Source organism: Manis pentadactyla, chromosome 5, assembly GCF_030020395.1.
Source record: "Manis pentadactyla isolate mManPen7 chromosome 5, mManPen7.hap1, whole genome shotgun sequence".
NCBI lineage: Eukaryota > Metazoa > Chordata > Mammalia > Pholidota > Manidae > Manis > Manis pentadactyla.
Window position 1 is genome coordinate 59,026,344 of NC_080023.1, and position 14,384 is coordinate 59,040,727.

Below are 14,384 nucleotides of genomic sequence, written 5' to 3' on the forward strand. Positions count from 1 at the left end.
CTGTCAATCATTGCAGGTTAATTTGATCTAGCAGAATAGCCTCCAAATGGAATCACAAAATGTTATGGTAGAAAAATTAAAACACTGACAATTAGTATAAAGCAGTTTAGGATTTAACAGAAGTAGCTATTATCTATGTGGTTCATAACACTTTCTCTGAACCTTGGATTTATAATAATAATGTTTAAAAAAGAAAGAGAAAAATAGTAAGAGCTATGATGTACTGTTGAACCCTTATTATGTGTGCAGCATAGTGCCCAGTACTCTACATGTACTATTTCATTTACTCTTCATAACTCTGTGAGATGGAATTATTATCCCTAATGAAATATGAGGAAAATGAGCCTTGTCAGGGTGAAGTTGGTATTTTCCCAAGGGTACAAAGTTTGCATATAGCATAACCAGGATTTGAACCCTGGTGTATCTTCTCAGAGGTGGTGCTTGAAACTGTAACTAAAAGTCATGGAAGGGAAGCAGTGGGAAGACAACTTCTTGCCTATCTGCACACTTGGTGAAATAATGTACATGAAAAATAGTTATAAGCTACTGAAAGTGAATGAATAATTCCTATTTCTTAATCATTTTTGTTCTTATCTGTCAAGAAACAGCTCAAATGGCACTTGCTTCCTGGAACATTCCCTGTGCCTCCCCCTGCATTCCTTGTACCACTGTTTAGAACTTATTTCTGCCTGTGTCATTAAGCCCAGGGCAAGAAGGGTGCCTGGCACATAGCTGGTAAGTCAATGCTGGGCTGTATTACTGTTGTATATCATGGTCATTATTTCTGTGGATAAATCATGTTTTCAATTTATAATTATCTTGTTTTTATTAAGGTTTTGTATGTCCTCCATTTAAGTATGTATACTTTTCAAAGAAGTAAGAAAGTCTGTTTATTTTGATTTTAGTAAATAAAATTGTGAACTCATTTATGTGAATAGTAGGTCAAGAGAATATGAGGAAAGAGATTTGATGACTGCTATAATAACTCAGCTAGAAGGACAGTCTGAATAACAGATGAAAGAAACATGAATTAGAGGATGATTTCATAGAAAAGTTTGTAAATGGTAATTTTCTTTTCATGATCTTAACTATGTTATTACATTCACCATATCAAAGCAGATTAATTTTGATTACTTAGTAAGTCCTTGGCCTATTTAGTTTAATCCTAAAACAACCTTTCCTTGCCTCTAATTTTGCCCAAATTGTAAAGGCAAGTTTGAAATACATTTTTTTCTTTGGAACTACGACAACAAATTTATCTTATTCAATTTTTTGCTTCCACTGCTGATGCTGAAATGGAAATATTTCTATAGGATTTACAAAGTGACAGACTAGGGTATTTTGATGTGAATGCATCCAGAATACTGATATTTTAGTAGGTCTTTTTCTGATTTTAATGCTTTTGAAGATAATTTTTTTTAATAGAACAGGGCATAATAAGCTTTGAGACAATTCAGGGTAAAGTTCAAACTTTGCCTTATTAACTTTGCCACCTCCTACTGTAGCCGTATTTAGTATATTATGAAGTTATTTTGAAAATGAAGATCCTCTCACCTATGTAGATACAGCCAAAATATGCTTGTTGATCCAAACAAATAATAAATTAAATCTTGAAATAGATACATTTTGGTAAACCCAAAGTATGGGCAAAATCTGTGATTTAATTTCAACACTTTAAAGTATAAGTAAGTTATTTCTATCATTTTTCAAGAATAATTAACTCTAAGAACTAGATAAACTCTTCCCACTTAAATATTTAACACAAATTAATTCTATGAACATTATTTGTATTTAATAGAATGCTTTTTCATATTTTTAAGAATTATAGGTATTGAGATAGGGGGCGGAAGATGGCGGCGTGAGTAGAGCAGCGGAAATCTCCTCCCAAAACAACATATATCTATGAAAATATAACAAAGACAACCCTTCCTAGAATAAAGACCAGAGGACACAGGACAATATCCAGACCACATCCACACCTGAGAGAACCCAGCGCCTCGCGAAGGGGGTAAGATACAAGCCCCGGCCCCGCGGGAGCCGAGCGCCCCTCCCCCCAGCTCCCGGCGGGAGAAGAGCAGGCAGAGCGGGAGGGAGACGGAGCCCAGGGCTGCCGAACACCCAGCCCCAGCCATCCGGGCCAGAGTGCAGGGCCCTCGATACTGGGAAAACAGGGCAGCAAGAACAGTGAGCGGGCACTGGAGGCTGGGCGACAGAGGACATAAGAAAAGCGCGCGACCATTTTTTTTTTTTTGCTTTTTTGCTGCTTTGTTTTGGCGAGCGCTTTTTGGAAGTCTTAAAGGGACAGGGACCCCAATATTAGGGAAACAGGGCAGAAAGACCGGTGAGCAGAGGCCTGAGGCTGGCACCGGAGAATAAAGAAAAACGAACGACCACCTTTTTTTTTAATTAAAAATTTTTTTTTTTTTTAATTAAAAAAATTTTTTTTCTTGTTTTTTTTTGTGGTCGTTGTTTTGTTTTGGCGGGTGCTTTTTGGAAGTCTTAAAGGGGCAGGGCAGGCCACTTAATCCAGAGGTAGGGAATCCGGGATCTCTGGGCACCCTAACCCCTGGGCTGCAGGGAGCAGGGAGGCCCCTTACGGAGATAAATAGCCTCCCAGCCGCTCCCCCTCCAACGCGACTCCACCACTTTGGAGTAGCTGCCCGAGCCAGGCCACGCCCACAGCAACAGCGGAGATTAACTCCATAGCAGCCGGGCAGGAAGCAGAAGCCCTGTCTGCGCGCAGCTGCCCAACACAAGCCACTAGAGGTCGCTGTTCTCCCAGGAGAGGAGGGCCACAAACCAACAAGAAAGGAAGTCCTTCCAGCCGTCACTCGTCCCAGTTCTGCAGACTATTCCTATCACCATGAAAAGGCAAAGCTACAGGCAGACAAAGATCACAGAGACAACACCAGAGAAGGAGACAGACCTAACCAGTCTTCCTGACAAAGAATTCAAAATAAGAATCATAAACATGCTGACAGAGATGCAGAGAAATACGCAAGAAAAATGGGATGAAGTCCGGAAAGAGATCACAGATGCCAGAAAGGAGATCGCAGAAATGAAACAAACTCTGGAAGGGTTTATAAGCAGAATGGATAGAATGCAAGAGGCCATTGATGGAATTGAAATCAGAGAACAGGAACGCATGGAAGCTGACATAGAGAGAGACAAAAGGATCTCCAGGAATGAAACAATATTAAGAGAACTGTGTGACCAATCTAAAAGGAGCAATATCCGTATTATAGGGGTCCCAGAAGAAGAAGAGAGAGGCAAAGAGATGGAAAGTATCTTAGAAGAAATAATTGCTGAAAACTTCCCCACACTGGGGGAGGAAGTAATCAAACAGACCACGGAAATACACAGAACCCCCAACAGAAAGGATCCAAGAAGGGCAACACCAAGACACATAATAATTAAAATGGCAAAGATCAAGGACAAGGAAAGAGTGTTAAAGGCAGCTAGAGAGAAAAAGGTCACCTATAAAGGGAAACCCATCAGGCTAACGTCAGATTTCTCAACAGAAACCCTACAGGCCAGAAGAGAATGGCATGATATATTTAATACAATGAAACAGAAGGGCCTTGAACCAAGGATACTGTATCCAGCACGACTATCATTCAAATATGACGGTGGGATTAAACAATTCCCAGACAAACAAAAGCTGAGGGAATTTGCTTTCCACAAACCACCTCTACAGAACATCTTACAGGGACTGCTCTAGATGGGAGCACTCCTAGAAAGAGCACAGCACAAAACACCCAACATATGAAGAATCGAGGAGGAGGAACAAGAAGGGAGAGAAGAAAAGAATCTCCAGACAGTGTATATAACAGCTCAATAAGCGAGCTAAGTTAGGCAGTAAGATACTAAAGAGGCTAACCTTGAACCTTTGGTAACCACGAATTTAAAGCCTGCAATGGCAATAAGTACATATCTTTCAATAGTCACCCTAAATGTTAATGGGTTGAATGCACCAATCAAAAGACACAGAGTAACAGAATGGATAAAAAAGCAAGACCCATCTATATGCTGCTTACAAGAAACTCACCTCAAACCCAAAGACATGTACAGACTAAAAGTCAAGGGATGGAAAAACATATTTCAAGCAAACAACAGTGAGAAGAAAGCAGGGGTTGCAGTACTAATATCAGACAAAATAGACTTCAAAACAAAGAAAGTAACAAGAGATAAAGAAGGACACTACATAATGATAAAGGGCTCAGTCAAACAAGAGGATATAACCATTCTAAATATATATGCACCCAACACAGGAGCACCAGCATATGTGAAACAAATACTAACAGAACTAAAGGGGGATATAGACTGCAATGCATTCATTCTAGGAGACTTCAACACACCACTCACCCCAAAGGATAGATCCACTGGGCAGAAAATAAGTAAGGACACGGAAGCACTGAACAACACAGTAGAGCAGATGGACCTAATAGACATCTATAGAACTCTACATCCAAAAGCAGCGGGATATACATTCTTCTCAAGTGCACATGGAACATTCTCCAGAATAGACCACATACTAGGCCACAAAAAGAGCCTCAGAAAATTCCAAAAGATTGAAATCCTACCAACCAACTTTTCAGACCACAAAGGCATAAAACTAGAAATAAACTGTACAAAGAAAGCAAAGAGGCTCACGAACACATGGAGGCTTAACAACACGCTCCTAAATAATCAATGGATCAATGACCAAATCAAAATGGAGATCCAGCAATATATGGAAACAAATGACAACAACAACACTAAGCCCCAACTTCTGTGGGACACAGCAAAAGCAGTCTTAAGAGGAAAGTATATAGCAATCCAAGCATATTTAAAAAAGGAAGAGCAATCCCAAATGAATGGTCTAATGTCACAATTATCGAAATTGGAAAAAGAAGAACAGATGAGGCCTAAGGTCAGCAGAAGGAGGGACATAATAAAGATCAGAGAAGAAATAAATAAAATTGAGAAGAATAAAACAATAGCAAAAATCAATGAAACCAAGAGCTGGTTCTTCGAGAAAATAAACAAAATAGATAAGCCTCTAGCCAGACTTATTAAGAAGAAAAGAGAGTCAACACAAATCAACAGTATCAGAAACGAGAAAGGAAAAATCACGACGGACCCCACGGAAATGCAAAGAATTATTGGAGAATACTATGAAAACCTATATGCTAACAAGCTGGGAAACCTAGGAGAAATGGACAACTTCCTAGAAAAATATAACCTTCCAAGATTGACCCAGGAAGAAACAGAAAATCTAAACAGACCAATTACCAGCAACGAAATTGAAGAGGTAATCAAAAAACTACCAAAGAACAAAACTCCCGGGCCAGATGGATTTACCTCTGAATTTTATCAGACATACAGGGAAGACATAATACCCATTCTCCTTAAAGTTTTCCAAAAAATAGAGGAGGAGGGGATACTCCCAAACTCATTCTATGAAGCTAACATCACCCTAATACCAAAACCAGGCAAAGACCCCACCAAAAAAGAAAACTACAGACCAATATCCCTGATGAACGTAGATGCAAAAATACTCAACAAAATATTAGCAAACCGAATTCAAAAATACATCAAAAGGATCATACACCATGACCAAGTGGGATTCATTCCAGGGATGCAAGGATGGTACAACATTCGAAAGTCCATCAACATCATCCACCACATCAACAAAAAGAAAGACAAAAACCACATGATCATCTCCATAGATGCTGAAAAAGCATTTGACAAAGTTCAACATCCATTCATGTTAAAAACTCTCAGCAAAATGGGAATAGAGGGCAAGTACCTCAACATAATAAAGGCCATCTATGATAAACCCACAGCCAACATTATATTGAACAGCGAGAAGCTGAAAGCATTTCCTCTGAGATCGGGAACTAGACAGGGATGCCCACTCTCTCCACTGTTATTTAACATAGTACTGGAGGTCCTAGCCACGGCAATCAGACAAAATAAAGAAATACAAGGAATCCAGATTGGTAAAGAAGAAGTTAAACTGTCACTATTTGCAGATGACATGATACTGTACATAAAAAACCCTAAAGACTCCACCCCAAAACTACTAGAACTGATATCAGAATACAGCAAAGTTGCAGGATACAAAATCAACACACAGAAATCTGTGGCTTTCCTATATACTAACAATGAACCAACAGAGAGAAAAATCAGGAAAACAACTCCATTCACAATTGCATCAAAAAAAATAAAATACCTAGGAATAAACCTAACCAAAGAAGTGGAAGACTTATACTCTGAAAACTACAAGTCACTCTTAAGAGAAATTAAACGGGACACTAACAGATGGAAACTCATCCCATGCTCGTGGCTAGGAAGAATTAATATCGTTAAAATGGCCATCCTGCCCAAAGCAATATACAGATTTGATGCAATCCCTATGAAACTACCAGCAACATTCTTCAATGAACTGGAACAAATAATTCAAAAATTCATATGGAAACACAAAAGACCCCGAATAGCCAAAGCAATCCTGAGAAAGAAGAATAAAGTAGGGGGGATCTCACTCCCCAACTTCAAGCTCTACTATAAAGCCATAGTAATCAAGACAATTTGGTACTGGCACAAGAGCAGAGCCACAGACCAATGGAACAGACTAGAGAATCCAGACATTAACCCAGACATATATGGTCAATTAATATTTGATAAAGGAGCCATGGACATACAATGGCGAAATGACAGTCTCTTCAACAGGTGGTGCTGGCAAAACTGGACAGCTACATGTAGGAGAATGAAACTGGACCATTGTCTAACCCCATATACAAAAGTAAACTCAAAATGGATCAAAGACCTGAATGTAAGCCATGAAACCATTAAAATCCTGGAAGAAAACATAGGCGAAAACCTCTTAGACATAAACATGAGTGACCTCTTCTTGAACATATCTCCCCGGGCAAGGAAAACAACAGCAAAAATGAGTAAGTGGGACTATATTAAGCTGAAAAGCTTCTGTACAGCAAAAGACACCATCAATAGAACAAGAAGGATCCCTACAGTATGGGAGAATATATTTGAAAATGACACATCCGATAAAGGCTTGACGTCCAGAATATATAAGGAGCTCACACGCCTCAACAAACAAAAAACAAATAACCCAATTAAAAAATGGGCAGAGGAACTGAACAGACAGTTCTCCAAAAAAGAAATACAGATGGCCAACAGACACATGAAAAGATGCTCCACATCGCTAATTATCAGAGAAATGCAAATTAAAACTACAATGAGGTATCACCTCACACCAGTAAGGATGGCTGCCATCCAAAAGACAAACAACAACAAATGTTGGCGAGGCTGTGGAGAAAGGGGAACCCTCCTACACTGCTGGTGGGAATGTAAGTTAGTTCAACCATTGTGGAAAGCAGTATGGAGGTACATCAAAATGCTCAAAACAGACTTACCATTTGACCCAGGAATTGCACTCCTAGGAATTTACCCTAAGAATGCAGCAATCAAGTTTGAGAAAGACAGATGCACCCCTATGTTTATTGCAGCACTATTTACAATAGCCAAGAATTGGAAGCAACCTAAATGTCCATCAATAGATGAATGGATAAAGAAGATGTGGTACATATACACAATGGAATACTACTCAGCTATAAGAAAAGGGCAAATCCAATCATTTGCAGCAACATGGATGGAGCTGGAGGGTATTATGCTCAGTGAAACAAGCCAAGCGGAGAAAGAGAAATACCAAATGATTTCACTTATCTGTGGAATATAAGAACAAAGGAAAAACTGAAGGAACAAAACAGCAGCAGAATCACAGAACTCAAGAATGGACCAACAGGTACCAAAGGGAAAGGGGCTGGGGAGGATGGGTGGGTAGGGAGGGATAAGGGGGGGAGAAGTAGGGGGGTATTAAGATTAACATGCATGGGGGGGTAGGAGAAAAGGGAGGGCTGTACAACACAGAGAAGGCAAGTAGTGATTCTACAACATTTTGCTATGCTGATGGACACTGACTGTAAAGGGGTTTATAGGGGAGACCTGGTATAGGGGAGAGCCTAGTAAACATAATATTCGTCATGTAAGTGTAAATTAGTGATAGCAAAAAAAAAAAAAAAAAAAAAAAAAGGGCAGTTCCTGTGTGGTAACCTCCAACGAGTTCTACACAAGGGATAAAGGGCATATAAAAGTGTAGGCAAAGGGTCTGTTTGTGTTTATACAGAGGATCAAAGCCTAATTGGGCTACCCCGAAAATGAACTAAGATATGATATGAAAAAGAACTTCCAACATCTGCACCCTCTGGAAGACTCATGCCAGAAGATGATCATCAAAAAACCCCAACAAAGATCCACGCACTGCTACAGCTGTAGATGCACTCATCCCACCAGTTCCTGGACCTGCCATGGGAATGAGGAAGGAGATATCTAAGCTGGCCTGTGCATACAGTAAAACAACAAAATTGGACTGGATCTATACTGTTTGAACTCAAGCAAGAATTTGGAGAAGTGCAAATTGTAGCGCTCCAAAGTCTTACAACTACAAACTGTTTATTGTTAAAAGAACATATGGCATGTGAACAGTCCCCAGGAATGGGTTGTTTTAATTTGTCTGATTTCTCTCAGACTGTTCAAGTTCAGTTGGACAATATCGACCATATCATAGATAAGTTTTCACAAATGCCTAAGGTGCCTAACTGGTTTTCTTGGTTTCACTGCAGATGGCTGGTAATTACAGATATGCTTTGGTTATGTAACTATACTCCTATTATGTTAATGTGTGTGTGCAATTTAAGTAGTAGCTTAAAACATATACATGCTGAAGTTACTCTACAAGAAGATATATCAAAGAAATAATCAATCTTCCCGTGTTTTCTTCCGCCTGCTACTTCTATAGCTTTTCTTCTTCCTTCCTAATTACAACCCTTAAATAGAATTCGTGCCTCATATCAAATTTACCGAGTATCATAATTCTTCCAAGTGGTAAAGATACCTCAAGACAAATGCTGGGCATAGAAGCCACAGGGCATAAATATGCAAAGAAGTAAAAAGCTAACTTTTTCAAACAATAAGGCTTCTCTCTCACTTACCAACTTCACATTTCCCTGTATGGCCCCGGAAGATGACTGGTTAGCCAGAGACGGGTAAGATTCCTCAAGGGAGGAACAACCTAAGACAGGCACAGTCGCAGGGGGGCCATCAGGTGAGAAATTGGGGATCAACAGAGGTGAGGCTTAGAACCTCACCCCCCCGTTCTGAGAGAAATCTTCTGCATACGTGGATGTTTTATTGCCCTGGTCTAGCTTGGATTAACACATAGTCTACAGGCACACACCTGATCATCTACATGTGCTCTCTTACAACACTAAACTATGTTTTCTACCTTTATCTTGTATCTACCTACCACTTCAGCATTTTATTAAAAATAATAATAATAAAGAGAGAAATGTGGTATCCACATATAAATCAAGTATAAAAACCAAATCAGTATTCATATTTGAACTGACTGTTTATAGTTCATAATGTATGAGCAAAACCGAAAGTTTCTGTGATGACTGCCCTTGTACTGTTCACTATGTAACTTATTCATTATGTAAGAATTTGTTCTACATGTAAAAACTTGTTTGTTATGCCTCAGAAGATTGGCGACTGACAAAAATTAGGCTTGGGGTGGAATAATGATTGTGCATTGAGCATTGACTCCCCTATACAGAATTTTATTGTCGTTAACAACCATTTGATCAATAAATAAGAGAGATGCCCTCACAAAAAAAAAAAAAAAAAAAAAAAAAAAAGGACAGACTTCCAATGGTAAAATAAATTAGTAACCGGGATGTAATGTATAGCATAAGGAATATAGTCAAGATATTGTAACAGCCTGGTAGGGTGATAGCTGGAACCTAGAATTATGTATATAAATGTTCTACCACTGTGTTGTACACTTGAAACTCATGTAATGTAATACTGTGTGTCAACTACCCTTCAATAAAAAATAATTATTAAAAAAAAAAAAAAAAAAAAAAAAAAAGAATTATAGGTATTTATTCCTTAACATACTATTTCAGGTAACTGAGTAATTTCAGAGAGGATCTGAAAAAATTTGAAAAAGTAGAAGTAGTCAGAAAAGAAGCTTCAACTCACTTCTGCCACCATATTTACCAACCCAACAAAAGTTTTACCCATAATCTGCCCTCCCTCCTATAATAGTGGATGAATCATATCTTTAGTTATACTTTAGATCAACCCCTCCACCTTTATGCTGGATCCCATTTTCTTACTTAATTAAATACATTGTTGCTGGAATTAGTCTCTTCTTTCTCTTGTAGCATCCTTTCTTCCTGCTTTTTCTCTGGGATCATTCCCTTCAGTATGCTATTATAACTTCCAAGTTTATGAAGTTTTCCCCTTGCTACCACTTCCCTTGTGCAACTACCAAATTCTCAGTTTTGCTTGCATGTTTCTTAAAAGGGTTGTCTGTGTTTTTCATCTCCTGTGCCACCTCCCTCAATCTCTAGAAACACTCCAATCAGTATTTTGTCCAATCACTCCACTGAAATCACTCTCCCTGTGACCGCACACGAAGCCTTGTAAGTTCTTTTAAAACAAGATGTCAGGTCAGACTCTGGTTAGAAGCCTCCAGTGTCTGTCCATCTTTCTGAGAGCAAACCCATGCCCATGCCATGCAGTATCAGGGCCTCTGTGATCCACCACTAGCTAGGAGCGCTCTGTGTCTGCCTTGGAATTCATTTCCTACCAGTCTGTCATCATGTGCATTGCTGCAGCCATACCAACCTCTGTGCTGTTTCTGAAAACACACAAAACATATTTCCTTCAAGACATGCATTTGTATGTGCTGCTGCCTCGTCCTAGAATGACTCAGTTAAACTTCTGTCACTTCATCAGAGAGGCTTTTCTTGACTACTGTGTATCCAATAGCTGCATCCTCTCATCACTTCCTAGACTCAGTGTCCTGCCTTTATTAGTTCTCACTCTTACAACCTGAGTGTTTATTGACTGTCTCTCCCACTACAAAAGAAGGTCGTGAAAGTAGGGCCTTTATCTCTCCTATGTCTAGAACATAGTAGGTGCTCAACACACATTTGTTTGATGAATGATTACACATCTTGAAATTTGGGGGATAAATAATTTTCTAAATAGAATATTTACTTTTCCCTTTCATTTATAATCTGTTTAGAGATCATAGTTAAAGAAAGTGAAGATTCAAGGGAAAGGCTTTCAATTTTTTTTTAGTTAATTATATTACATGGATCAAACTAGTTTTGAAGATACAAGAGTACTTCCAGTCTAAATGATACATTTTGTCATGTTTTTTCTTTGTTGTTAAAAAGTCACAGAAGAAGAGCAGTTTTGAAAATGCTAAAATGATTCTTATATTCTTATGTATTATGATGAAAAGTCCAGGCATAAAAGCAATGCAAAGCAGATAAAAGACTTTCAAAGCTCCATGGAAGCCTTTCAGACTCAACTGGCTACAGAGACAAGAGAGATAATATGAGTGAAATAGGCCAATTAAAAACCAAAAGGAAAAGGTCTGAATGTGTCACATTGGAGCTTTATGCTCTGACTAGTAATCGCTAAAAAAATCCCTACTGTGTCAGTAAAAATAAACATCTGCTTGTAGGTATGTCCTTGTCAGTTTGTGACCTCTATTACAGGAAGAAAAATATCAGAGGAAATCCTAAGTATCACAGAGCTACAAGATTTCCTGACTTAGGCAGATGATCTCTCCTCTTGGAAATCAAGAACGAATCTTTAAAAAAGGCTGCATTAGAGTGTCAGCTCTAGAAATCCAACTGTAGATAAGAATAGAATACTACTCAATGGTTAAATGAAAAGGAGAGCTTAAAATAATATCCTCATATGTCATTTAGGGAAATAAAGGGAAATATTATAATTCTTTCCACATGGCTCTTTAAATATCATTACAGTCAATTACTGGTCATACTCATCCTTAGGGTAGAGAGGTAAGAATTCACAGAGTCCTACATGTACTCACCTTGGGCTTTATGTATCAGTCCATACATAGAGACTCTGATCATAAATGCATCCATTTGTGAAGTGAATTTTTCAGTGTAATTCCTAACACTCAAAAAGCTCATCTCTTACGCTCAATTTCACTTTAATTTTCTAACTGAATAGTTCAGTGAATATGCTAGCAAAGCATATTCAGGTGCTGTAAGTCTTTAGACTTTTTTGGCAAAACTAAGCTGAGCCTTTAATCATTGATATTTCAGGGAGCTAGTATCACAAAGCTGAACTTCCCATGAGAAATGAGATAAAGATTAGAAACTACTGTTACTGAAAAATTCATTTCAATTAATGAAGTTCTGAGAATTATTTTCTTTCAAAAAATCAGCATAACAAATCCATTTTAAATTATATTCTCCTGTGTTGTTACATTCCAAATAAATATTCTGTGCCAGATAAAACTGTAGCAGAAAGGGCTTAAATAACTCTCTAGAGTTTGCCACAACCTGTTGTTCTCCAGAAGCTTCCAAATAATGAAGCATTTCTCAATTTTCACAAATAGAGCAATAGAGTGCATGATGTAAATTAAGCACACCAGCATGTCATAGGCAAGCTCCTTCACACATGTGCATGTGCACAAACACACTCAAATACAGACCCTCATAATACTCATTCATACAATAAATGGATATTTAAGAAAAGTTGGAAATTAAAGTTAGCTCAAATTAATTGCTTTCCAGTAAAAACAATCAACATTACAGTATAATAATCTTGATTTCTCTTTCAACTTTCAGGTTTTATATTAGGTAGGAAGTTTAGGTGATTTTCATTCATCTGATGAATGATACATTAAAAATTTTTGTGTATCTACCTGGTAGATTAGATGATTTTCTCCTTTTTTTCTTATTGTTCTATGCTCATACTTTCCAATGATAAAAGCATTCTGTCTTTCAAAAAGGAAATTAATATTCTTTCTTTTGTTTTGATTTTTTTTATTTCCAAAAATGCCCATGAAGAAAATTATGGTTATGGTCAAGTATCAGGAAACAAAGTACAGAGGAATTTTATATCAATGATGAAGAGTTACAAAATTAGGGTGGGTAGGGGAGGAAGAGACAAAATAATGCTCAACATTGTTTTGATTGAGCCTTAGCTACACTTTTTAAAACATTAGCCATGGAAAGATGGTCATTTTGCACCTATAAAGCTACAGAAGACCAGAAGCATTGCTGAATTAACAGCACTTGGAAGGCAGAGTGAGACATTATTTCAAGTTGATGCAATAAGAAGCCTCACGTAGTCTCTTGGGAGGTGCATCTCAGCCACTGAACTTCGAAGAGGAGTCAATACTGCTGCTGGTGACTGGTCCCCAGGCTCCTTGGCCCTGGGTCACTATCAATCATAAGCCTTCCCTGAGAACACAGTTGGCCATCATGGACTTGCAGGAGAGCTGATGAATCATTTTAAGGTTTCTTTTAGCTTTATTCACTAGTTGGATTTGTGAACTTTTATTTTTTATCTTCACTTTTATTTTCTTTGAAGACATATTTTAGCTTTCTGACAGCATAAATTCTGCTTATAGGTGCTGGACTTACTGCTCTCTCTCTACTTATATCTGTCTATCTTTGTCTCTATCATCTGTATCTTTATCTCTCTCTCTCATCTCTCTAATCAATGTCTCTATCATGTCTATCTCTCTGTCACTCTTAGTGGCTTGGGGTAAATGTTAACACTTGTGCTTGACTGAAGACTATCATTTTAGAAACTAAGATAGATTTATTTTCTACCAAGAGGGTGCAGGTAGCAGCTGTTCTCCCATGAGAATGCAAACTCCTTGGTAGGGAACCCTGCCTTGTTCGTTATTGTAATCCTTGTGTCTTCACCGTGCCAGCTTCAAATAATAATTGTTTGGTTCTAAGGTGTTGTTAAGTTCTAAAGGTTTGCTTACACAATTGATGATTGTCTGGTTGACTATAGATGACTGTAAAATATGAAAACTGCTTCTTATTCCAAGATTAACTGATTTGTCATTTAATGATTTCATTCATTCACTTCAACTATTATCTACCTAATGCCTATTGTGTGTCAGGAGCTATCCTCTACAGCAGTGAACCTGTCCCTGTAGAGCTGACATTCTAGAGGAAGAAAACACACAGTAAGTAAGTCAGCAAATAAATATGTAACATGCAACGTGACAACAAGTTCAATGATGAAAGCTGAAACTGGTGCGCCGGGGGATGCTATTTTATGGAAGGCGATGAGGGAAAACCACTTGAAGGAAAAGAGAGCATGAATCATTCATTGGGGGAAGAGCATTCCAGGCAGAGGGAATGAGCAGTATAAAGGTACTGGGGAAGGAGTGTGTTTGACAGGTTCAAGGAACAGCCCAGAAGCCAATATGGCTGTAGAGTGGTGAGGTGTTGAGCATGGGG